Below are 27,460 nucleotides of genomic sequence, written 5' to 3'. Positions count from 1 at the left end.
ACAGATTTTGCCAAAAAACCTCAGCAGATTTATATTGGCCCTGCCAATGACTTTCTGTTTAACTTGTAATCAAAACAACTCAAACCCAGTTACTGTTTGCATATCTGCCAAGCCTCTCAATTTCAGCAGTAGGCAGCAGACTCTCAGTATGACAGCCTGTCTTTCAGATTCAAGCTGAATCTGCCAAGGCTCCACTACAGAGGCAACTGGTAAATTAAATGCCAACAAGCAAGGACATTCATGTACCTTTACACTCTGCACATGAAGAGACATCACAGGCCTCTTCATTCTAATGGGTGCTTTGTGGGTTTTGGGCTGCAAAGTAAAGAGTGCCTGCTCTTATGCATAATAAAGCCATTGCATATATATTAGTTTAGCTGTATTGCTCTAATTCTGTGGTCACAAATTACCTAACAAATTTTCTTGTTACAGAAAAATAGAATATCCTTTTGTTGGCAAAATTAACCCACAGAAACAAACAATGAAAGAGAAATCAACTTTTAAGCCCTTTTCTATCTAAAGATTATGGATAACATTATATACTCAGGTTGCAGCAGTGTCATTGCTAAGGGTAACTGAAAATAAGAAACATTCAAAACATACTGTCAAATCTCTAATTCTCTTGTTCATTATACAGGCATGCTATCTGATTCTAAGAAATGTGATTTTTTAAAGCCATTCAGCATTACTGGTGATTCCTTATAGTAAGCAGAAGAGGTTAATTATATTTATGCAATTATTGACTCTTACTAATACTTACAAGTTGCATGATACTTTTTGATTATTGATAGCTGATGCAGTCACTATTGCCAAGTTTAGATTGTATTAGTAATTTTGAGTGCACAACCATAATACAACCAGAGATATTAATACCATTGAGCATAAATAACAGTACTTGACAGACTCAAGTGGGGGGAAAAGCACTAACACTGGTTACTCTAATGGACAGAATAAATGATAGAATCGTATAATGAATTTACAGCAGCCAGGTTTAGTGAAATCTATTTCTGAAGTAAGAAGGGGGGAAAGGTAGCAATTTTGGTAACAGAATGAGGGTACAAACACATTAAAAATTAACAGGGTGTTTTCCGATAATTGAAAGAAAAAGCACCAACATGGGAAACTTAGCTGTTATAGCTCACAAGGCTCTACAGTGGGCATTATCACTGTTTCCTGCCATGGATTTAATCTGCCATCACACCTATAAATGAAAGAAAAAAGTATGAGCTTCTCAAGAGTTCCTACAAAAACATAAGAGGATTTTCTTTTTCTTTTTCTTTTTTTTTTTTTAATAGGGGGAGGAAGAGAGATCCTCAGTCCAATACAAAAGCGGTTACTGTTGTGCAAGTGTCTTTTTTATTTACTGTAATTTGGCAGACACAGCTCTGCAAGACTTCAGAACTAAGAAAGTGGGAAACTTTGATGTTCCTTTGACATGAGCTGGTTGAGATGCATCTTCTTGGTAATTGTAGAGAAATAGTATATTGTTGCAGCTGCCTGATGTTAGCAGTGAACTATGCTTCATTTTGCGGAGGCAATTCCTCCCTTCTCCACTTCCCTCCAGCATTTGCAGTACTTACCTTTGTCACACCAAGATTTACTTTAACAGGAACCATGTCAGGTGTCCCCAGAAAAATGACAAACTAAAATTAACCTGTAATCGTAATATAAGCCTGAAGGCATGTGCTTGGTGGGAAGAAATTCACCTTTTACGGACACACATCAGCAGATCTTACAGGGATATTTGAAATTCCAGACATTGCAATTTCATTAATCAATGAGTAAATCAGTTAGCAACCAGTCATGCTCTTTTGCAGTGTGACTACAATTTGTGTGTGACCTAATCCTTAGCTTCAACTTGCCATTGCCTGGTTATGTGTCATTTCCAGGGTTTGATTCAGTGGTCGCTAAAGATACTGGCAAAGCTCCTATGGACTACAGCAGCCGCAGGATCAGGTCCCTGAAAGAGTCTTTCCCCTTCCACTTTTTACCAGTATTTTGTAAGTACGTAAGTGAAATCTGTCAATATAAAAAGCCCCTAACTGTAGGAGTAAAGTTACAGGCACGTGCCCTTCAAGGTTAAAAAAATCACACCTCCAAAAATCCTTGTAGTTTACAAGTTTCCTTTCTTTCTAGTTATTTATTTTGGTCATTTGCCTATAGGCTGGAAGTTTGTTGTTGGCTAGCTTGAGACAGCGATATTGCAGCCAGTAGGACAGACAGCTAAAAATCTACTGTAACTATGGTATATAAAGACACACTATCCCCTCCCTGAGGCCTACCTAAGCTAGAACATAAAATGCAAGCACACACAAGTTAAAAATAATGAAACTTCTGCACTCTCTAGGAGTTACTGATTTTGACTTCTGCAAACAGATATTTCCACGTAAATATTGTACCCACCCTAACTTGAAACAACCCAGTTCTGTCTGTCTCTGCTATACCTGTTTTGTTAAAACATTTTTTAAAGTAAAAAATTCCCCTGCTTATCTTGAAAAATGATTAACAGAGTTTAAAAAAGAAAAACACCGCCACACGCGCTCCCCTGGAACAGGGAAACAATTCAATGTTTTGTGCTCTCTGCCATCCGATGGCAAGTGATTTGGGGCCGGGGGGAGGGGAGCGGGGTGATTAAAGGGTTAATATTCAAATGAGGAATTTGCAAGGCCTGCATAATGGAACTGCCACCCTGATAACAATAGGAATTTTTAACAATATCGAGCCTTGTTAGCAAGAGAGTTACAAGCATTGAGGGCAATCAGTGTGTCTTGTCAGTTCCTTTTTATCTACCATCTCCAACCGCCAAGGAACCGAAATGAAGCACTTTGGAATTATCAATTTCAGCCACATTTGCATAACAAAGCCCCCGAGGAAGAGGCATGATAAATGTGAAGGACCCCTCTTGGAAAAGGAACTGTCAACCGCGCCCCGAAAGATTCTCCGACCGAGCGCATTCTCGGGGATTGTAGTCAGCGAAAATAAAATGAAAGCATTAAAGAAAGTCATTCTCTCAGAGAGAAAAATCTCCCCCTCTGCACAGAGAGAACTGGATGAAATGACATTATGCATATGAAAATGTCCAGAAAGATGTTTGATTTATGTATGCATTAGATGCAAATTCCATTACCGCACGCGCGCTGTTGTGTGATTTGGCTCTGAACACATCACTGCCCTGATCAAATCTGATCTCATTAATTCCGACAAGGAGAGAGAGAGGGAATTGAGAAGAATTTATGGCCTGGACACTTGAAAGAAGTAAATTGTAATTCTGTTTAAAGCTGTAGCGAACCTTTTAAACACCTTTTATTATAGAAAAAAGCACTTACTTTTATAACACTGTTAGAACTTACTTAATCTTGTACATGGAACTTCTAGTCCTCATTTAAAAAAATCTATGACCTTGTTTAGGGGAAAAAAAAGAGAGAGAGAGAGAGAGACAGAGACAGACAGAAAGAGAGAGACAAAAAAAAATATGCCTGTCTTAGACTGAAATCCAGCAGAAGCATCATAATAATATGATCAAAGAAGACCTACTGACTATCTGAATAATCATGTGAAAATTCTGCTCTGCTGGTATATGTTTATTGTTAAACAATCTTTTAATATCCTCAAATAAAATATCAAATACTTTACAAGTGTTTTTATGGGACCAGATAGACATTTCATGCTTAAAAATGTTATTAATTATGATCTAGATACAAATGGCAATGAGCACATGTTTTATAACAATATTCTCAAGCAGTGCAGTGGTGTCAGCTAAAACCAATGTGGGTTCCTTTCTGCGATATAGACAATTTAAAGACAAAAAACCCCCAGATCTTTGCTAAAAAGGAAGTATTTTTCTGTAGGGAAAAAAAAAAAAACAGATTGTTTCTTACATTAATAAAGATTCTTATCCTTGTTTTGCTCCTGAGAAAGACCTTAATAACTCATTTCCTCCCTTCATGAAAGATAATCACCCTTCATGGGTGAGATATCCTGTATTTACTTGATACCAAGTGTAAAACTGAAATAGTGTCTCAATATGTTATTGCATTGTATAATCAGTGTTCCTCCCCCAACATTCATGAACCCCTAGGGTGCTTCATAGCCTAGAATAGTTTCTTTTCTGTTATGCATCTTCCGTTTTAGTGAGATATGATGAACTACCTCCCCAGTAAAGAGACAGAGTAACCCCCCCTCTTGATTTCTAAAATCTTAGTTGCCTATCATGATTCATTTATAGAGAAACGAAGTGATTTCTGCAAACAGTTTCCCCAATGAAGCCTGCAGTTTTCTTTGATAATCTGCTCCAGTTGAAGTAATTTGTTGAGCAAATGTTACCCAGAGAGATACAGGAAACTTGCAAGTTATTGCATATACTAACACAAAACAATAACTTGTAGATAAACCATGTGAATTTATTTTAAGCACCACTCACATTTTCAATGGTTAATGTTGAATTTTCTGCAGATTTTTTTTTATTTCCACATGCAGAAGGTATGTATTTTTAATATCCATTATTCAAATACACAAAAATGTTACCTTTTGAAGAGTTATTGTAACATATTTGGCTACCAAATTCAATCAGTACTTTGGAAAATGGGGAATGTAGTCCTGATTTACGTGGAAATTTCAACAGAGTCCTAATTATGCATTCAAAAATCACTTTAGAGCAACATGCAAACATTAGACATATAAATGAGCACAGGTATGTCCTGTCATTTTATTATTTTGTCATTGATATACACACATTTCTGTAAAAGTACTTGAGTGTGTATATGTACAAATGAAAAACAGCAAGGAGAGAGGTTTTTTTAAGTTTGTAATAGAGCTGGCATTTGTTTAGGTGACTATAACACAGAATGCTGCTTTTTGACTTAATTTGAGTACACTCAAATGTGCAGTATGTTGTACTGAGAAACCTACGAAACAACTTAGTGAACTGGATGCCTAAAATATAATTATATGGTGTCATGTTTCTTAGACTTAAAGTATTAAAGAAATACTTTTTGTTATAAATATTCTTTCCTTTAACTAGTGTGTGGTTTACTTTCTGTTATATCAAAGGGAAAAAATCACCCAGAATTTTCTTTGCATGTAGACTTAAAGAAAATTAGCAGTGTGAGAGAGACCATAATTGCAAAATTAAGTTTAGTGTTTTACATAAGGTTATCTCCCTCCTCCTGCATACCCTTTAGCATATCACTGAATGCATTTTATCAAAATATTCTAACCACCTGTCCATTTGAGCCTGTTTCAGTTATCGCCCCAAAATAAAAGCAATTTTGTACTTCAGAACACAGGGACCCAGAGATAAGTTTTCATTACTGGTGGCTAATTAAGCAAACCGTGCTTACTGTCCCTTCCAAAAAAAAAAAAAAAAAAATCTAAACCAAAACACAACAACAAAAGAAATCGGGGTTTTTTTGCCACCATAACCCCTCCTTCTGTTCCCCCAAAATACATACACAGACACACATACTTTCCTTCAATGAGTGGTTCAGGCTCCCTGATCAAGGTCATGCCATTTGTTCATTACTGGCCTGGCTAATGTGATTGAATTGGAACAATACCTTTGAACTCCTTGGCTCTGATCTGCATACTAATTGACTCCCTTGTCCTTGGCAGTGACCTTGACAGGCTTTCAGCCACTCTCGGAATGTCTGACCAGTTTCTCATCAAAAGTTCCTATAAAAAAAAAAAAAATCCCAAACCAAGAATTAGTCATTTATACTACTTTTCTCTGTATTCATGTTTTCTTATATACCATTAGAAAAAGCAAAATTGCTACTCCCTAGCTCCCCCTGGATATTTATTAATATTTGAAAATCACAATGTCAGTTTAAAGTACTGAAACAGTGACAGCATTGTTTTGAAAGAGTTCATTGTTGTATCCTCAAACACATTTTACACATATTTTGAGGTGGCTTTCTTCTTCTATCCTCATTACACAAAAGGTTGCAGTTTAACTCATGGGCATTTTTATCTTCTTTTTTTTTTTTTCAAATTAAAAAAAATCTTGGTTACATTCTAAGCAAACACTACAAATTAGTTTGCTTTTTACAATTTGCATTAGCACTTTAACAGCGTGGGTTTCAACAGGTTCTATAGTAATAGAAACACTATGATTTCAAACAAAACAACACCAAGCCATGCAGAACACTGCACTTAGAAAATGTCAGATTTAAGGTAATCAACTAAGGATTATATTTTTATATCTCTGAGGCTCTTATCCCAACATACTATTCAAGAGAGGCATGATTTCTACTTAGAAGATTTTATTAAACACTATACTAATGTTTATGGAAAAAAAGATATTACAGAAAACTACTCTTCTGACTGGAAAGTAGAGGTTTAATTGGTTCTTACTGGAGTGGAGATTTACCTCATAAGACAAGTTTCAGCCTCTATGAACTTTTATTATTAAAGAAAATATGTAACGAAGTAATAACTAAACCAAATTAAAATTAAGTACCACCAATAAAAAGAGAGACAGACAGCATGGAGAGAAATGCAGTTCTATCATCACATTGTAAGCAAAGGTCCACTTCAGAAAAAGTTCTAATTTTTTAAAAATATTCGTTCTCACTTTAGGCAAAATCTATTGAGGGGAAAAGAGCTGGAATTTTAGACTCATTTAATAACACTTTGTACTTCTGTAAGTTCTCTTTATTAGGTTCTGAAAGTGCCTAGTGTAGAAACATGAAAGAATGAGTATGGTATTACAACCAGGTGAAGTATTATTACTGAACATCAATAATGACCTGCAAATCTATAAATAGCAGATCAAACTACAATATTTCTGAAACACTTTGTTTAATGTAATTTGCATTTTTATTGTGCTGTGGTAACCAGACCAGCTGTTTTGAAAAAAAGCATCAAGAGTGTTTTTTTTTTTACTATTGAGAAAATTATTTTTATTTTTTAATGCAATAATATTTGGTTAATATCCAAGTACTTAGACAGGGCAGACATCACAAATCTGGCATTCAGTTCAAGACCATTAAAGAAATGTCACAAAATCAAGATTTTGATCCAAACTTCCCTCAAAATTCAAGAATGGCCTGAATCCAATCCAGTCTGAATTCCAAAACTCTAGCACAAAGGAACATATGTGGCTCCATTCACATGACCACTTCTGCTGACAGCCTGGTACTGGGAGAGACTTCTCATAGCATCCGACTTGAACCTACACACAGCCCTTATTTACAAGGCTCTTGCTGTGCTGGGGACCCCCCCGGCTTGTTCAGGAAACCAGGGAGTTGGTGCTGAAATCGGCAAGTTACAGAATTCAGCATCTGCAGTGACCTGCTGCAGCAGCAGCAGCAGTGCCAGGTCCGACTGCAAGCAGGCAACCTGACAACGCATTTTGGCTGAGAAGAGGTACTCGCATGTAGTTGGATCTGTTAACAAATTAAAGCTCTGGGGAGCCACACAAGTGACACAGCACTGAAGAACATATTTTTAAAGGTATTTAGGTGCCTAAAATGCATACAGACAGACAAATTTTCAAAAGCACTTGGGCATAATTCTCATTGATTTCACTTTGCTCTGAGGCTCTAGAAGCAGTAGCTAAACAGGTGAAGTTAGTATTTATATAAATTACCAATCAATTTTCTCACCTAAAATAGCCCTGCTTATATAAAAAATTAACATCTCTAGCATTCTGAGTGCTTCCTAAAGTGTACTGAAATACATGCAGAAATTCACAAACCGCTGGAAAGTCGCTACATCTGCAACAAAATATACTGGGTGTCCCTGCAACAAGGGAGTATGCAGAGGAGTTTTAGAAAGAATAATATTTTTAAGTGAAACTGCAAAAAGAAAGATTAGGTAGGTAGAATGCAATCTTAACCAAAGCTGAAACAAGGCTATACTCTCTCATATGATTTTTTTTTTATTGCAAGTTGTCAGTCCTTGGTTTTAGAACTCACCCGAAAACTGGTATGCCCAGGACTGTCACTACTCAATTTTATTTAAGCAGTGAGCACCACCTACTGCAGGGGAAGATTGCTACCTATTTAGTCACTACATCAATCACTTCCTATAGTAATTAGTTTTCCTAAAGCCATTACCACTGACGCTCTGACCAAAACTACTTATAGTTTGCAGGTGAGACTGGAGCTGTTCACTGCTGTATGTGAGTGTATCTACAACATGTGTAGGCCTTAGCTATTAACCAGATAAAGGAAAATGAAAAAGAAGATCTAATCAATTGATCTAGTATATAAAACCAGAACTCAAAGGAAGGCAGCTACTGGGAGGAATTAGTTTACCCTACTCTCCATACTGGTCTGTGACCAGCATGTTAGAGAGACCCATACACTGACTGGTGTAAGAGCTACTCCATCCCTTAAAAAACAAGTCTTATCACTGAGTTAGATCCACTTCTGCACTAGAGCTAGGTCCATTTCAGGACAAGGGGAAGGAAGATCACAGAAAATCACTCCCCTTTCCCAGTTCAAAAGACTTGCACTGCTTCTGACACCACTTACGTTGTGTTCAGACACCTTCTTCCCACCGCAGGTGAACCTCCCTCTCCTGCTCACCACACAGCTGCTCCCTTACAGCTGCTGACCTGCCTGCTCACCTAGTTGCCCCCTAATCTGGTTTCATCCAAACTGTTTCCTTAGCGTGGATCAGTTTGACTGATTTGGACTAGAAAGCTATCATATGACTCATGCCAGAAGACTCAAGGAGGCAGTAACTTTCAGCAGGAGCCTGGGAGTGAGCTGAGGGGATGCTTCGGCAGGGAGAAATCAGGGAACCATCTGCAGCCAGAACAGGCTGCCTAACTGCAGCGCTAAGCTGTTGCCAAGCTCTGCTAAGTCAGACCAGTCATATAGGTTCCTCAGTGGCTTCTGTTAGTGTTGGAAAGATAGAGCAAATCTGAGCTCTGCCAGCCCCCTGCTCTGGTCCTGCTGTCAGTCAGGACAAGGCTAAAAATCCACAGGCAAACGTAGCTCCATGACGAGGCAAATAAGATGCTAAGTTAAATGCCCTGCTGGGCATTTACAGTTAGACTGCACATGCCAACATAGTGCAAAGAAGCTGCAATGGATAAGAGAATCAGTATGTCAGAGGGCCATTAGAAGAAAAATACCAATATAAGCTAAACATCTGTAAAGTATTACAGACTTACACCGTGAGTACTAAACTGTGTTTTACTTGCAGCTGACATAGTACTGGCAGAGTAAGGTAGAAAAAAAACAACCCTCCCCCCGCAAATTCATGATAATGGTTTGCTGACCATTATCTTGCCCTCTCCCAAGACATTTAAAAGCATGTTTGCAGAGATCTACAATAGATAACAAAGAATTCAAATTTTTCTGTGTGTGCCTTTCTGCCCAAGAAGAGTACAAGCAAACAAACACGTGACAGATGTGCAAATGCATAGCACAAGACATGTAGCGAGTGTGGTGATGAACAGGGGTAGTAACTAGAAAGAAGAGAACAGAACACAAGTGGAAAGTATTAATTATTGATAAGATAGGGGACAGATAATTACCACACTTCATATCTGCCTACCTGCTATAAGGACAGAGAAGACGCTTCCTAGCCGTCTAATAAGGAGACTGGTGGGTTGTAGTTTGCTCTTTTGGTTTCGTAGGCAGGTTCTCTTCTTCCTTGCTGGCTGGCACTGTCATGCACATGCTACATTATTTCAGGTTCCTATTAGAAGTCTATTGAAATCATTTAAATAATAATAATAAGGATAATTATTACAGTCAGATCTGATCAGAATACAGGTTACAAGAAAAGACCAGGGCCAAAAGCCGTCCCTCAGTTGGGTCATTCACTGGAAGGGAGATAAACACATGAGAAGTGTCCATTATTTTATTTCAGATAAAAACTACACTGATAGATCTATAGTCAGTAGCAAACTTTAGGCTGTGCCCTTTTGAAACCAGTGAGAGTATTCTAAGTACTCTATCACAAAACACTGTGGTCCAGATTCTGTAACACACTTAAATAAATACCTAACATTATGGATGGGAGTACTCACATGAATTTATGTTCTTATATGCAGAACTTAGGATATACATTACCTGCAGACTGGGTAAAAATGCTTAAGTAAATTCTGAACATTTACCTGCCGAACAGAGAGCTAGGATTGCTTTTGCTCTTTACTGGTTTTACTACCTTTTTACACAGATACATACTTATCCATCACTTACTGTACTGTATGTGTTTGTCTTATTCTGTATTTTTGTAATAAAGAGGAAACAGAACTTACATTTCTCACTATTTTGTTTCAATCCCCATCTCTTAATGACTACTTCTTTGTTAACTGAATAAAGACTTCTATATTTACCATTTAAATTAAAAGATTAACATAAAAACATGGGACAATGTAACAACAGCAAAGCTGAACCTCAAGGCACAAACTGTATGCTGTTAGTTATCCAAGACACACTGTAACAAGAACATTCATAAAATCTTTCTTAGTGGTAATGCACCTGTCTTCAGGCTTGCAACATATTTGTTGTATCAGAGCAGTCTTGCTAAATGTCAAGCTGGTTTGCATCCCTTTTTGTTTAAACCTGGTGTTAAGTTTGTAAGTTGCTGAAGAAAGCACCAAAATAGGCTTCTGCACTCTTTTTTCCAATACAATAAGAGGTCAAACTGCCAGTTGGGAATAGTCAAGAGGTTCTGGACCTCTGATGACAGTTCTCCTACATGCTCCAACCTCCAATCAGACCTGAATCTGCTGAAGCCCACACATGCAAGGAATGCCATTTTCCCCACTTGTCCCCACTTGATACAACATTCCTCTTCCTTCACTGTTCTGTAATTTCTGTAACTCCAGAAGATGATCTGACAGTTTTCCTTTCAATCTACATGCCACATGTTTTCCTCAAGTAGGAAGGTTCAGGAAGTGGCCCACAGATGAGAGAGAGAAGCAGGTCCCCAGGGAACAGAGTCACTCCACTACAGGATGCGAACCCAGGTATCAAGCCAGTCCAGTGATGCTTTCCTCCAAAGCTTTGCTGCCTCCTCTTTTCCTGCTGCAATTAATTCAATTAACCCAGAAGGCCTCCTACTAGTTACATGACAGGACTCAGTCACCGGGGCCATATAAACACTTATTGCAAGTCATCTCAGGAGCCACAGCCTGGCTACGCCTGCTCTATTGAAACAGCTGAGGAGCGCTGAGTCTATGTTTTAGGCAAGATGACCTTTATGGATCTGTGTTTACTTGATGCTGAAAGCTCACCTCTCTTTCTTGTATGTCTGTGTTTCCCCTTCATTGAATGGAGGTGCTGGTTAGCAGTGCAAGACAATCTCTACCTTCACAGGTTATAAAGGTGCCATTTTTCTTACATTTCTTACTCCTGTTAGCTCACAAAGCAGAAGACGTAGAGGCCCTTAGAACATGAGTCGTCTCTGTGGAGATTCAGTACCTGCCTGTTTGCAAGGCCGCCCTCACAAGTTCAGTGATTCTCAGACAAGGGATCATGACCTCCTGTGAAATGAAAGAGGCTCAGAAATGCAAAATGTAGCAGGTTTCATGTGATAGGTTGCATCTGAACAGGGAAGTAGACTATCATCTTTCCCAACTTTCATGCGCCAGAAAATGGGTGCTGGCAGCTAAGTCACTTGACTACCTGCAAGACATGTGTTTTCCCTGAAGCACCTGCTGTGAATGTAACTGCCTAAAGATATACACTAAAGGCTGAAGACCCGACTCTTTAGTCACTTATTTAAATCTCAGTTTAGAGGAAAAAACAAACAGCCACAAAAACAGCGAAAACAAGGGGAAAGCTAAAACAGAAAACACAGAGACAACTGATCGGATGGGAGACCTCTGTGACAACCCGAACTGGTTTTCCCTAACTTGGGTTAGATTATGGTACCTCCTCTCTATTAATAAACTTCTTTTTCCAGGGAACATCAGTTTACAGTACAGATGACAAGGATCGTCCGCAGGCGGTCTCTGAAGGGCACACAGCAGGGCTGATGCAGACCAGGAGCTGGGAGACATGCACATCTTTAGAGGGGCACCCATGAGAGGCAGTGGCTCCCCCCCCACCTTTCACACTCAACGGCAGCAGAGAAACTACAGCTTTGTGCAGAGAGACGATACCTCCAATACGGTGATTGGCAGCATCTTGCTTCTGTGAAAGGCAGCATCTCCCAGCTCTTGCTGAGTTTCTAACAGCACACTTAACTTCTAATTTGGGAAAGAAAAATACCATCTGGCACCTCAACTTTGAAAAGTTGCCAAACCTTGACTTACTCGCTGAATCCTCCCTAGGAAATCATGGGAACTACCTACCAAGAACAGCACTACAAAGTGTGAACAAGGCTTACGTGAGCTAGCTGTATGTAATTTACCACAACATGTCTTTAAATAGAAAAAAAAAAAAAAAAGATTTGGGGCAGTTTAGTCATGCAGTCACCTTAAGAACTTGCTAGCGTCCCCAGTTCTGTCCCCAACTGGAAGTAATTAATGAACCACCACTGTAAATTCTTGGTGGATTTCAGTATAAAGAAACAAGTCATCTTTTCTAAATTAAGAAATTGGAAGTGACTCAATTCTAGACGGAAGGCTAACAATGAGCTCTGCAGAATCACCCTGGATAACACTGGACAAGACATGAGGCATTTGATTCATGTTTGTGCTCATTAGAGTCTTATTTGGGTGTTGTTAAGAATAATCTTTTGTGATTCAAAATTATTTTAAAATAAATACTGTCAGAGAAGTCACTTTGACAAGAAGAAAATACATTCATGTCAGGGAAAAGATGTTAAATTGCAGCCAGTAAAGAATGAAGAAGAGAAATTTAAGAAAAGGGAAAATCTGGGAGGAGAAATACAATTGTTGTTCTTCACCACCTCATTATTTGTAACCAGTGGTATGTAAACTCCATATTATAATACAAGATCAATTCAGATGCAAATATCTGAGCCTTAATTGTATATGTGAAAGAAAGAAAAGAGTGGCAATGGTAAAACATGCTTTATTTGCTATTCCTGTGTCCTCCAAGACATACATTCAAAGTTTAAGCAGTAATGCATCACCTAGGTAGATTTATACAGTAATAAGTTAATAAATGCCATTAAAAATATTATGTGAAAGCCATAGTACATCCATTGTACTATAGCTGGATAGCAAATCTGTAGTATTACTTCAAATTATTTCAGAAGAGATATACTCTACAATACTCTCACATATCAAAATAAGGCACTGAACTCTTCCCTATGTTCCTTTACTCAAGTGAAATTTAATTCAAACATACAGAATCAAGCTGCTTGTGTTTTTCAGTCTCATACATGTATCTGTACAGAGGAGGTGAAGAATGTATCTATTTATTCTTTGATGATATGCTGAATACAGATCAAATATACCAATTTTAGAACAATCCATTTCTTTAGTCTAATTGATAAGCTGATTTTCCATGGGGGCAGATTTTTTTCTGCTCAAGTCTACTCTCTCTGTGATTCAATATATGTGTAGTTTTCATCATGCTAGCTGGAGCTGTGCATGTAGCTGTACACGAAACTAACATCCGTTGTGCAAAGTCAGATATCACAGTGTTGCAGCACAGAGCACTGACATGAGGATGTGAAGACACGGCATGCTCTTCCACCATCTGGCAAAGTACGAGAATCCCATATCATGCTGTCTTAGTTCATTATGTTCCCATCCGTCCTGGTTTTTCAGTCAGGCCATGTAGTTCGCATGTATAATATGGGCTCAGTCCAAAGCTCTCTGGAACACAATGGAAAGATCCATTATGGCTCTCATGGTCTCTGGATCAGTCTTTATTTCCCTCAGCCTTTTTCAGCTCATATTCCATGGAATACAGCATTATGAAAATCAACTCCATAGTGTAAAAAGTGCTACAGAATTTCTTTCAAATAAGCTTTTCCCCACTTTGCTTTGTGCACAGTTATTGGAAGCTCAGCAGCATTTCGGCATGTGCATGGCATGGGTAGCTCAATTTCACCCACGTTTTATTCAGGGCAAAGGAAAAGTTTGTCACTGAGGCTGTACTTCATGCTGTAAATGCTGTTTAATTTAGTAGGAACTCAGATACAAGAATCGTAGGCATATTTGAGATATTTATACAGTTAGAGAAAATGCTACATACATTAAAGGTCAACGTAAGGTACAGCCTCAAGGTATGCATGTGTGTGTTAGGACTCAGGAAGACTACCTTGAAAGCACTATTCCTAAAGTGGGCTGATCTTCCAGGTACTGGGACAGCAAAAGGTCAGGAAGCTTTTGTAGCTCAGCAGGTCAGTGCAGAGGAGATTAAGCTGATGACTTCACTCCAACCCATCCCACCTTCTTCAAGTAGAGCGTTTCTCCTGTGAGAACGAGTGCTCCTTCTATTCTCAAGTGAACTGGAATGGGGCTTGACCACTCAGGCAGAGGGCACAAGGCCAGGCCTGCTCTTGTCTACAGCACCTCTGGAAAAATATTCCTGTTTTTTCACAATGATCAGACAATGCCCAACTTACCAGCACACTTGCTGCAACTCACCACTGAACTGACACATATGCAACTTGGGCACAAAAATATTGATGCTCCTAAAAGCCTATGAGAAAGCCTATGAGAACATAACGTATCCTGCAGCAGTATGATGAAATGTAACATACATCCAAATGCGAAGAAGACTGCATAACTGAATATTTTTTCACTCCCCATATGTATGGGATGCTTTTATCAAAGGAAAAAAGGGTTAAAAAAAAAGTAAAAAGTTTCTGACTTTCGTTAACCTTCTCTCGTAGTTCAGGTTATTTCTTTAATGCATTTATCTGCTTTAAAATTGTCTCCTTAGCCTCTCAAGGGAAACCGATATAATACACCATCACATTTCTCACAGGAGAAAAAAGAACACTTACTCTTAATAGGTGGCAATTTTGCCAGATGTTATTGACATAGTAAGTGCGAAATTTCAGTGATACTAAATGCAAAGTGCAGCAGATTAAAGAACAATGGAACAAAGTGCAAAATGAAGTTTAAAAAGCAGCAGTGTCAAAGTCAGAGAAAGTGTGAAAAAATTACATTTTAACAACACTATTAAGAACAAGTTTACTAATTACTGTAACTGGCACAAATTTAAAAGTACATTCCTTAGACTCAGGAAAGTTTTTTAAAGTGTGATTTTTTTTCTTGTCAGCATTTCTCTTTTCTTTATGCACTGTAGCAGAGACATAACACTGCTGGTACTAAAACAATGACACTTTGAGCTCTTTATCTTTCACTTCTTAACCCTTTCTTACCAAGTACTATCTCTGCAAATCCTGTTATTTAAACAGCATCGTGAACTAAGAAAATGCTCTGATTACTAATACTGAGACAGTTTAAAATAAAGATTGTGGGATTGATTTAGTCATCCTTTACACATTCACCCACTAACAATAATGGAATTTACACACTAAGAATGACTTCTTACTGAAAGTTCAGCAAAATTCCGTTCTTCTATTACAAAAGAAATCTATACATTGTGCAGTTTCCTCATATTCAATTATCCACTAAAATGTGATAATAAAATATTACAGTTGAGATGCTCAGCTTCTATAAATCAGAGAAGCTCCATTGCTTTCAGTGGCATTACACCAAACTTACACAACCTGATTTTCTAGATTTCGTTTGCATTCTTCATATTGTATTGACAAATAGGACTCAGCTGGTGACTCTACAAAGGCCTCTGCTGAATCCACTGCAACCACTCTGATTCGGCCCTAGCTGAGAGCGTGGCCCACAGCCCTGGTACTGCAGCATGTACAGTTTGCAGTGAGCTACAGCTGGCAGCAGCACAGCTAAAACATAAATGTATCTCCATAACAAATCTACTGCTTTGGGGCGTATGAATGGTCAGGTCTGCTTTGACATTCTAGAAATGCATGCTCAAAGTAACAGCGCTTAAAGCAGTTTAGAGGTATTTCCCCTGACTGGGAACACAGGTGTCTGCACATTCATTTCAGGGAGGTGTAGCTCCTGTTTAGGAGGAAATATCCTTACTCTAAACCAGTCAGTTTTCTCCCTGTTTTTTGGAGATTCTGCCTTCAGATTTCAGGGCCAGTTCTTGGGCCACGATCTAATGTCAAAATCCTATGAGCAAACAAAGTGTTCGTTTTCCAGGATAAATTATCAACATCACACCTTTCCTTTACTGTCACCCAGTGCTTTCAGTATCCAATGGGTACATCCAGATTGCAATGAAAAAAGTGACTGCAGTGCAAAGTACCCAAGCTACTCTGATGTAGCTAATTCAGACATGAACAGTGGCTGAACCTGCATGTGGTGGTACTAGCTGCCCAAGTAATAGCCCACAGTCCTCAAACTGCCCACACCACTGCACATTACAGCTTAATTTCAGCATTTCATAAGCTACATATATAGCAATCACAGTTCCCCATGAGTTGTAGATACAGCCCTAGTAGGCAATTCTGATCTCCAGTTATTGTCTGAGAAAGGGTTTAATTTAAAGTCCATTTGGGAATAGAAGTAGCAAAGCATCAAGCCTTACTGAAATACTACTAGTTTCTTCTCTGTGACGAGGGAAAGTTGACTTTGCATGGGACGCAAGTAGCTTGCACTAATTATGATTCCATTAGTGGGAGTTCTTCTAGCATATCAATGGCTACCCTTTTCATGGAAATATGATATTATGCAGCTGAATACATCTGCACAGCTTTCTTGGGGCACTTTTCTTTAAAGTGCATTTATCATAGTCATCTATCACCACTTTTCCACCTCATGACTGCACTTGACTCAATCAAATAATTTGTGAACTAGAAATAAAATTGGTTCAACTTCAAAAATTGTGTACTGTACAATTTGATGCAAGGCCTAAGGCTCTACCCACTTAAGGAAGAAAAGATGCTGCATGGTAGATGATTCATTTGCCAAAGGATCTAATTCCTTCTAATAAACGATACTCAGTGTATATTAAGTTATATCCTCTAGATCTTCATATAAGCATAAGCATATAAGCTACTGGGATTTTTTTGGAGGGGTTGGGGGGGAGGGGTTGGGGGGGAGGAAGAAGTGGAATTTTTGCACAGAAAAGTACCTTTTAAAGCCTGGGAGAGCAAGTATAGATTCTGTATGTTGCGGTCCATTTAAGATCAAGCAGTTTAATATTGCTAGCATTAGTAATTTAGCTATAGGAGATCTGAATGGAAACATGACTTTCATCTTCTGTTGTGGATGTACCTTGCTCCCTTCTACTATAAGCTAAATGCAGTTTGTGGTAGTCACCCTTTTCGCTGCTTTTAGCCAGAGCTCATCAGCTGTGACCTATACTGATGATGTGCATCTGTTTCTGAGTGGGTGTGATGGTACTTTCAGTTTGGTACACCATCTCTGGAGTAACCAGTAGCCATTGGTTTCACTGTACCAAAACAGAGTATATGTGTCATTAACCAAATGACTGAAAAAAACTTACTGATTCCTGGATGTCCCTGCTCCCTGACTGGTGACCCCACTCATTATTTCCAGATTTTAAAGGAGTCTTTTGGTGTTAAAATATTTACTGTCCTGCCCCTCACTCTATTTTACACTTTTGTTAACAATTTTGCCATGTCTGGGGGTCCAGATCAGAACTGTGCTCTGTAATCGTCATCTTCTGTGTGCAAATCCAGAGACAGATTCAACCCTGGGCCCCAAAACCTTTGCTGCTGGGATTCTGGCAGAAGATACACAGTGTGCTCGATGCAGAGAGCGCAATCGGGTTGGCACATCTTGGGTAAGTGGGCAGGAATGCTATTTCAAATATTGTCAACAGTTCAATGTGACTCAGCGCGAGTCTCTGGCTCCCCAGCCCTCCAAATTTTCTTCTATCTTCAGGCAAAGAGAATGACCACATTCTGTGCTCTATTCTGAAGTGTTTTGAGATTTAACTGGCAAAAACCTTGAAAGCCAACAAAGTATCATTTTGTATTACTTCTACAGTTTTAGCATAATAATTCTTGGTGTAGATCTATGCTCTTAGCTAGACTCTTATCTGAACAGTCCATCATTTACAGCATTTTGGAACTGTGATAAACTAGTTGAAAAATAGGGGACTGTTTTCACCATTTTCCCACTGTGGCTTTTTTATTATTATTTCAGTAAGTTCAGGGTAAGTTTGCCAACCATGACTAATGTTGAACCATGATGTCAGGAAGGGGGTGGAGGGTCTTTACGTGACTTGATATTTTTGTCTTGACATGTTTGTGCTAAAAGAAAGTTCACTGTCTAGGGTTTTTATCACATTCAATTATTGCTATCAGCTTGTGCATTCAAGATGTATTCCTAAAAACTACCATTAGGATAATTTGTTCTGCCTCCTCCTTCTAGACTAGTAATAATTGCCCACCCATCTCCCCCCTCCTTTATCTCCTTCCGTAGTTCTCACCTACAGAGTCTCTTCCAGTTCCCCAGGGGGGCCTCATCAGAGCTACATAAACCTTTGCTATATATATATTTTACCTCCCACTGCACTATTAATGGAACTCTTTGATCTCTTGCTAAACTATAGTGGACTTCCCTGAGATAATGTTTAATCTTTTGCTGGACTTACAGGTATTCTGTAAGTCAATAAAACTGCCTTTTAAAGTTACAACTCCATAAAGAGTCCTCTCTCTATTAAGCATTTTGTATGAGGGACACTATACAATTTCTTTCTACACTATATCCAGGTTATAGTCCATCTCCTCATTCTTCTTCTGGAAGTGCTTTGGGGACAGTTGAGGTCACACAGTTCAACTTTGAGATTTATTCCTTTTTCTGTGACTCTGCAGAGAAACTGCTGGAGTACCGTGGAGCTTCTCTTGGTTTGTGGCTAGTTTAGGCAACTTATAATTTCATTCAAGCACAATTAGGGAGATTAATAATCATAAAATGTAGCTGAGAGAAGTTTTAACAGCAAATTTCAAAAGAAGGGAGATACCACATCAGATATAGTAAACATCCTTCCTTCAGTGATTCTACTGTTTCAACTACACACATCTATGAAAGCCGTGTTTCTGATTTTAGCTCAGCATAGCTAAGATCATGCAGTATCATCCATTCTCATGCAATTTCATTTCAAGGTGACAAACATCATGAACAAGACAGTAACTTATTTTTCAAGATTTCTACAGTTTGGTGCTGACACCACAGCCCAGCTTTGCACCTCTTCCAAACCTGGACTAAGGGGCTTAAAAAAAGGCCTAAATCTAACTGAAATCTGACCGCTGCCTTCAGAATCAATCTCAATTGTTAAAATGCTAAGGGTGGTAAAATGTTCATACTCCCTATGAGCAACCATCACTACCTGTCTTGTGAAAATTATATTAAGCTATATTCTTTTGATAGTTTGAGCCTGGCTATTAGCATTCTCCACTGGAAGCAGACAAGAGTTCCAGCATGGGATTGAATGAAATTTTGGGAACAGACACATCCAAATTCCACAGTTTCTGCCCTTTTGAAGGACAGATGTTAGATTTTTAACCTCTCTCACTGATTACATTATAACAGAGAAGTCAAGTAAATCACTGAAAATCTAAATAATCACAAAACCCATTCTGATTTTTCTCGCCTTTTATTTTACATTCATTTCAAATTCAACAGTAAACTGCTCCCACCACTGGCTGAATGTGCTGCTTTCATACAGTGTGCTCTACCCATGCCCCCATAAACCTCAAAGAGTAAAAAGAGAAGGAGCAATAACAGAAGGCTCAGTCTCGTATAGTCTCTTCAAATAATCAACCACACTTGTTTATTCACATGGGCTAGACATCTAAACTCAGGATGACCTTGATACTTCCAGGCTACAACAAGGAGGCAGAACTATTTGAGCCTGCAGAGAACTCCAAAAGAAACTGATTTAAGAGTCCATTTTTAGATCTGTTTGGAAATTAACGTACAGCTGCATTTCATCATACATGGAGTAAAACATCACGTTTCTCCATTTTACCAGCATGATATGAGGCGATTAATATACACTAGTAAAAGAGTGTTGCTTTCATGATTATTAGGCTTGTATATCTTTTACAGTCATTACAGCTTTTATACTTCCCAAGTAAACCTTCCAAGCTATCTTTTCGCCCTGAATTCGCATGAAATTGGCACTTTTTCCTAGAACTCCCCATGAAATTAGCACTTTTGTCAAAAGGTCACATGAAATTTCAAAGATTTTATAATACTGTTTTTGCTGCAGTATTGTTTACTGCAACAAGTTGGTTTGAATACCTCTTTTCAGCACACTCATTGATGGATATTTCCAGTGTGATGGAGAAGTGAGAGGCTACAGTAATAGCTAAGATTTGCCTTCAATTATGTGTCTCATTTGACAGCTGCTCAGAAATCTTCCAGCGGGTCATTTCTACATTACCTTTTGTGTGATATCTCAGGGAGGTAAGTACAATTTTGAGACAGGGAAGAGAATAATCAGGAAGTTTTCCAAGGATGTATTCAAAATGTTGGAATACTTAACTTGCAATTGACTTGTATGTAAAACTGCATCTGAACTACTAGTAGAAGGGTAAACTTTGATTAAAGAGATGGGTAAAAGGTACATCTCTAAGTCCTCTTCACTTGCTCATCAAAACATAAGTTAACACAAGACAAGGTTCTGGGGGAAAAACAGGAAAAAATGACACACACATCCCAACCAAAACTCCCTCTTTGTGCCATTTATTATGTCTTTATATCTAAACTCAAATACTTGTTCTTTTTCTTTTCCTTGTTCCCATGCCTCACCAGAGAATAATAAATGTTCATTCTACATACAGTCTTCTCAGAAAGGTGTCAGTCTTCACTGACTGCACCAAAAATGCTACGAAAATAACTTGTCATTTCCTCCTCCTCTTCTTCAACCATTTTTTCCCCAGGGAAATGAAAATATGACTAAATAATAGGCTGAAAGCGGACCTGCAAAGGCTCTTCTCAAGGCTCTCTTGGCAAGCTCATGCTCTTGATTCTCTTGATTCCTAGTTCCTGAATAAGAGACCTCACTGCAGCCACAGAAGGTAGAAAAGCCACGAGTTTTAGTGACCACAGAAGCTGATGCATTGTCAACAAGTTCTTCAAAATACTACATCTCCGGGAGACATGCAGGATGTAAAAACACATGCAGAAGGGGAAGAAACTTCCTCAGAATCATTACTCAACTGTGATGGAATGGCTACGATGAATCCATCATAGTCCAATGGCAGTCCACTTAAACCCTCTGCAAACCTATGTAGCAAGCCAAAGACTTACAAATACTATCAGCAAGAAAGAGATAGAACTTCCACCCTCAAAGGAAACAGGAAAACCTCTCTCCCACTTTGCTGGTCCCAGTAGCTCAGGAGAAAAAAGAGAAAATCACCAGGGTTCCAGAAAAGTCATGGGATTACAGAATTAATTTATTTTACAGGAACCATTCCAATTTAAGGACTATAGCAGCAGTAGGATCACAGAATGGTGGGACCTCCCTATTCAATATTTCCTAGCCGTATGATCCTATCATACAGTATGACAGAAAAAGCCCTCAACACAAAAAATAAGAGCTTACGAGGTAGGAATGAAAGGAATATAAAAGTGACAAGACAAGTGAGATTATTTTGCAAAGGAAAGAATTTAAAGTGTTTAGATTCCTAGAATGTGCTTTTCTGCAGTTTCTAGTATTTTAAAATGTAAACTTAACTTCCAATTTTCTAGTTTTTTAATGGATCTTTTGATAATTACAAAAATCTTATACGGTCTCTAACTATAAAAACTGTTACATACTCCTAATCTTTATTCCAGCTGCATAATGTTTTTAGTTACAGATTTACATAGTGCATTGGAACATTATAATAGACAAGTCACTACAGACTGGATAATTTCTGTGAATTCCTTTGTCAGTAATGGAATGTTCTCTCAAAGACTGCCCCCCCCCCCAAAAAAAATCAAATAAACCTCAATATTTACCTTCCTGAATGATTTTCTGGTCTTCTCTGAAAAATTTTAAAGTATCTTTTCTTCCAAATCATGAGATGAAAATACTGTCAGATCAAACTTCTGACTGACACTTTTGTCAAGACAAATCTTACTCTAACTAGCTTTTTTCAGAGTCCATCCTGCATTGCTGCTATCCATTGAAAAAGGCTGCTATTAGGGGAATCCTTCAAAAGCTAAGATTAATGGAATGAAAAAGACAAAACCTTATAGGTGTGAAAGGCGACTCCGGCCAAGACAGCATAACCAGCATAGTCTGAAGGTGTATTTTTTACACTTGTGTTTTATGGTACTAGTTTTTAAAACGAAACAGGGCAGAAGATATGAGAAATAAATATGTGAAAAAGGATGATAGAGAAATAGGAGAACAGGAAAAAAGGTGGAAAACTGAGGAAGGAGTTGTATTTAGGATAATTGAGAAAAAAAGCACACTGCAATGAGCAATAGACTAGAGGCAGGGTTAGTAGAGAAAGGTAATAGAATTTATTAAACCAATTGACATAGTTAGAAAAGAACAGATGAGCTTTCAGGCACGCAAACCCTTCTTCAGATCTGAAACTGCAGGGAGTACAATGAAAGTTTTCAGGTACTGGATCTCTTATTACCCACCCACAGACAATGTCAGAATCCTGAATGGCAGAGGAGGCATAGATTAATGATAGGTGACACCATCTGAATTATTCAAAATACTGACATCCAGAAAGTATTAGGATACCACCAAGTTTAGATATGCTACTAAACCTCCTAGGCAAGAACTGAGTTGAATTTGAAGAAGGTAAAACTGGAGGTCTGTTTTCATCCCTTTGTTAACCATCCATTAAAAGGGAAGGCCACCTTCCCTTTAACCTTTCTGGGAGGCATGACCAATTCCAACATGCTCCTGAGTTGTACATAACCCAACCACAACCTTCCCTTATGTCCACAAATGATTCCATAAGCAGAGAAGCACTTTTCTGTTCTTTCATTTTGCTGGGTGGGAGAGAAACACCTTCAGCTGGACAATGAAGAGCAGCTCCAGCTCCCATACCTATCCAACATACAGACAGCACTGCCCACTTCTGGAATAAGTATCTGAACAGAGGCATGACAAGTCTGAGAAATGCAGCAGGAGGCCAGTCTGGTCCACAAGGACAGGAAGCTGCATATTAAAGCACAACACTAGTATTAAGGTGCTGTGATGTTATCAGCTTCAGTTGGGTATTGCTTAGCATTGCCTCTTTTTCGAATGATGGGATTACCATCAAATTGAAGTACTGGCCATTGTCTCCCAGAGGTAATTAAGCTGTGCTGTTATACAGTAGCTACACTGTGTGTACATGTGTATTTGAATAGAGGTTGATTATGAAAAATGCTGACCTCCTGGAGCATCCCCAAATTCCTCAGGAAACTGGAGTTTCTAGCAACTACCAATGTCAGGGCTTGACATAAATACTTTTCACTGAATTTACTGCAGCAAGGACAGTATTTACCACCAGAAAACAGAACCAGTTAGCACTGACAAGATGATCCTTTCATTTCTCTTTAAACTACAACAGCAACAGCAATGTTTTAGAATGACAGACTGTTCCCCAACTATAATTATGTATTGTGGCAGCTCCTGGACGATTAGCAGGTCAAGGCCCTCTTGTACTTGGTATTGCACATTATATATAGCAAATGATATCCCCTGTCCCAAAAGCTCAGGAACTAGTAAGCTGAAATATAACCTTAAATACTGAACACACTTACCACACCAACTTAAATACCTCACTCACATCAGATTCTACAAGACAAAAATAAATGTTTCGTAGTGTAGAAATCAGGACACATTAATTTAGTTTTTTTGGTGTTTTCCTCCCACATTCAAAAGAGCTGGACATTGAAGGGCTGAGAGAAGCCTACAGTCTACCATAGTTGCTTCTATTTCTCACCCAAAAGGTTATTCCAAAAGGCAAACCGAAGGGTACTAATGGCAAAGTGAAGAATCCTGCTGACACACACAGGGTATAATTCTGTCCTTACTTACATATGCTTATCCAAAAGACGGATGTTGACTTCTAGAGACTTTTTTAAGAGAAAAGATGACTTTTTTTCTAGAGAAAAAAATTGCTATGCCTGAAAAGGGCCATTCCTAGAGAATTCTATGGGAGCAAGGACAGCACAACCGGGACAATAGCTATTTTCATCATCTAGATAAGTCCATCCTCTTTTGGAAAAAATGGGTCAACTTCTCTGAGTCACACGCCTGCAAAACCATTAGCTACTGTCAAATTTCAGAAAAATTATTGTGAGCGTCTCTGACACTGACATTGTTCACTGTGTATAACAAAACCACAATCTTCTCTTGGTCAGGCCCACAGCTTTGATATGTTCTTTGGTTTCTTTCTTTTACATTTTTTTTTCTTATAAGCAGGCTGTATCCAAATTCTGCTTTTACTCTTTGCATTGCATCTTCAAGAGTAAGAAGTTTCTTTCTGACCATATCTCTAAAACACTTGTTCAGGCCTTTATCTTCTGCTTTTCCCCTAATTATCTCCTTCTCTTCCTTTCTAGCCTCCCACATATTCTTATTACCTTGCTCTCTGTACAATCCCCTACAACTAAGGAACATCTGCCTTGCCTTTCTGTCTGACCAGATGTATTCTTCCCACACCTTGAATCCATCAGTCCCTTGATTACGACATTTAAGCTTCTTTCCCCCATTTCAGAGCCTTTCTCTGCTTATTTATCCAAGTTGGCCATTACTGCGTCCCTTCCCCATCACTGTGGCAGCAATTGCATCTTTGATGTCTGACTCCCTATTTCTCTGTCAAACTAATAATGGTCTCTTCCTTGCTACCTTCTTTAAGCAATGTAGCAAGGCCACTGCCCTACTTTTCTTTTAAATTTCTTGTCAGCACGTTCTTCCGATGAAATGCCTACATGAAAAAGTACAGCAAAGGCTGGTTAGGATACTGGGGTAGGAATGCAGATGGCAAGAGTACTTTTGCCTAAAGCATTCAAAGCAAAAATTTCAAGGGCTTCCCCTCCTCCCTGCCCTTAGAAGTTGCCAGTCCACCTAGACCGCAGGCTTTGCAGAGCGAGCGAGGTCTGTGCCTGCGCACTGCCTCACACCGGGGAACCCCACTCTGACTGAGGTCATTCCCTGCTGCTTTACCAAATATATCAACTGGGACAAATGCCACCTTGTCCCATTGTCACATTGCTCGTCAACTTTGAAGCTGAGCGGGTTTTAACTGAGGGAAGAATTTGGCCTGTTTCCTTAATTAAATATGGTTCTGTCAGAATGTTCTTACATTAACTGGGGACAAAAAGAAAAGAAAAGGAAAAATGAAATTATGGAGAAAGAGTTTAAATCAGGCAAAGTCATTAAAAAGACATCATTAAATATATAGGAATTTAAGCAGCTTTTAAGAAAGAATGCAGCTGGAAAGAAAGCCTAACTGTATTTTAAAATCTGACAATTATGTTCTGCTTTATAAATCCTAATCTCTAAAAGACAACACCACTGTACACTGAGGAAGGCTGGGGAGAATTTTTCATGCAAAGTCAATGACAATCCTGAAATTCAAGGACAGATAAGAGGTATGGTTCAGTCTTATGTTTATAAAGTGCTATCCATCCACACTTGCATAATATATTTTTGCAGAAACCTAAATCACCTAATAGTGTGATAAAATGCACGTTGGCCCAAGAGCCAGCATCAGAATGTTGCAATAAATTAACTTCTGATACAGAAGCATACCTCTGTTTATTTATCTATGCACAAATATGCATTTGCACACATACAGCAAACATGTGACAAAATCACATAACGAAAGCCCTGATGATCTTACATGCCTGTAAGATGACAAAACTTCCAACAATGTAAATTTAAAATGAACTGCATAGTGCAAATCCCAAGTCCCACATAACAGCATACTACAACCTGCAAGATTCATATTGACTTTAATTAGAACAGGTACTTAACCACTAAGTGAATATCACATAAAACATAGATTAATTTCCAAAAGCAGATATCAACTGCTGCCAGCTTTACCTAAATATTGGCATGGTAAAATTGAAATGATATGGACATAACCTCATATATACCTCATCAGACTTTCTAACCACTCTACTACAGTGGTCACCATTAAAAACTTTACAGCTTAATTTTTCCAAATAGCTAACATTACTCTGGTTTTTATGGTATTTTCTATGATTAGTGTATAGAATATCTAAGGGATATTAAGATAAAGTTACTCACTTGCAATGTTATTTATAAGAATTTTAATGGCAATTGCTGTATTTTGTCTGTTGTAAAATTAGTATTTTCTCCTCTTTTCTCCTTTCAAAACGACTAGGTTTTCCACGTCTCCAGTAGCGGTAAAGAACCTATTACTGTGGAACTGAGTATCACCTCTGCGTACACTGTATGTAATACCAATACACACTTTTATAACAAAAACAGCTGGCTAAGGCCAGCACTTTTTCCTCATTTACTTTATATTGATATATGACAACCCTGATAAGAAAGAGATAGACCTGCCATATTTATAATGAATTGTTTTATAATCAAATACTGTATATTAACCTGGTCTCTGGCCAATCCAGTACCTGGCTGCCAAGTTCATAATTACACTGTTCTACAGTGAAGAGTATGAAATAAATTAATTTCATGCCATTGTTGATCTTATTCTAAAGTACATTTATTAGCTGGCTAGTGTTTGCAACAATTGACGTTTGCTAATTCAGGTCTTGATTTTCCCTGTTTGAATTCTCTTTGGTGTCTCTTTGCTCCATATTCTCAAGTCAAATTCATTTTTTATACTTACTTTACTTCTTCCTTTTTTGCTTAGTGATTTTGTACCTTCCAACTTGTTCCAATCTGTTCTGCAGTCAGAGATTCAAAATATGCATTTTAACCAAAACTCCAACAAATCTAAAGCTAAAATCAAGAACATGTGTAATATAAAATTACATTTGGATTGCTAACTTTATGGCACATCCAGCTGTAATGATACATTATTTATCAATCCCTCATTTTTAATGTCAAAAATGTTATGTTAAGCTAGCTTGTTCAAGTAATGGATTTACTGATTAGTTCCTGTTTTGGTCTATAATTGTTCAATGATTTCCTCAATATTAGCTTAACCAAAAAGCTTATATATAATAATTCTTTGCAATATGCTTGACAGAAATACAGAAGCATTCACAAGAGAATCACAGTTTAAGTTAATCAATAATGGCTTTATCAAGAGTTTTTATTTATAGCTAATGCAAATGTTAAAAAAAATGTTACAGCCATTAATTATTAGGAGTTTTTTTAAAGCACAGAGTAAGAGTTGAATAAATGTACTTTAAGACACTTAAAGCCCAGGCATTCTTTTTAAAATGACTAGCTAAAGAGCCCCTTGGGCTGTCTTTTTACTGCTTTTCAAAGCTCTAATAGCACTTTTTCACCAAAGACACACCCCTTGAATCCTCCGAGAGATACAATAGCATAATTGTTCTTTTAGGTTTTAAGGCCTTGACATATCTGTCACTGAAAGAACAGTGAATAATAACACCAGAACTATTTTATGCAAATTCCACTTAGAGGTTTCAAGATTT

The 27,460-nt window shown here is 38.2% G+C and overlaps 1 long non-coding RNA gene across 1 annotated transcript in view; it reads right to left on the bottom strand.

Moving 5' to 3' along the window:
- Positions 1 to 13,046: 13,046 nt before the first annotated feature.
- The window catches only part of LOC136992002 (uncharacterized), an 80,428-nt gene continuing 66,014 nt past the window's right edge, over positions 13,047 to 27,460 (bottom strand). The window contains exon 3 of the long non-coding RNA XR_010884033.1: positions 13,047 to 13,699. This is a non-coding gene — a long non-coding RNA (uncharacterized lncRNA). The remainder of the gene's footprint in view (positions 13,700 to 27,460) is intronic.

This window comes from Apteryx mantelli, chromosome 4 (assembly GCF_036417845.1).
Source record: "Apteryx mantelli isolate bAptMan1 chromosome 4, bAptMan1.hap1, whole genome shotgun sequence".
In the NCBI taxonomy this organism is placed as follows: Eukaryota; Metazoa; Chordata; class Aves; order Apterygiformes; family Apterygidae; genus Apteryx; species Apteryx mantelli.
This window is presented reverse-complemented; position numbering and strand designations above follow the sequence as displayed.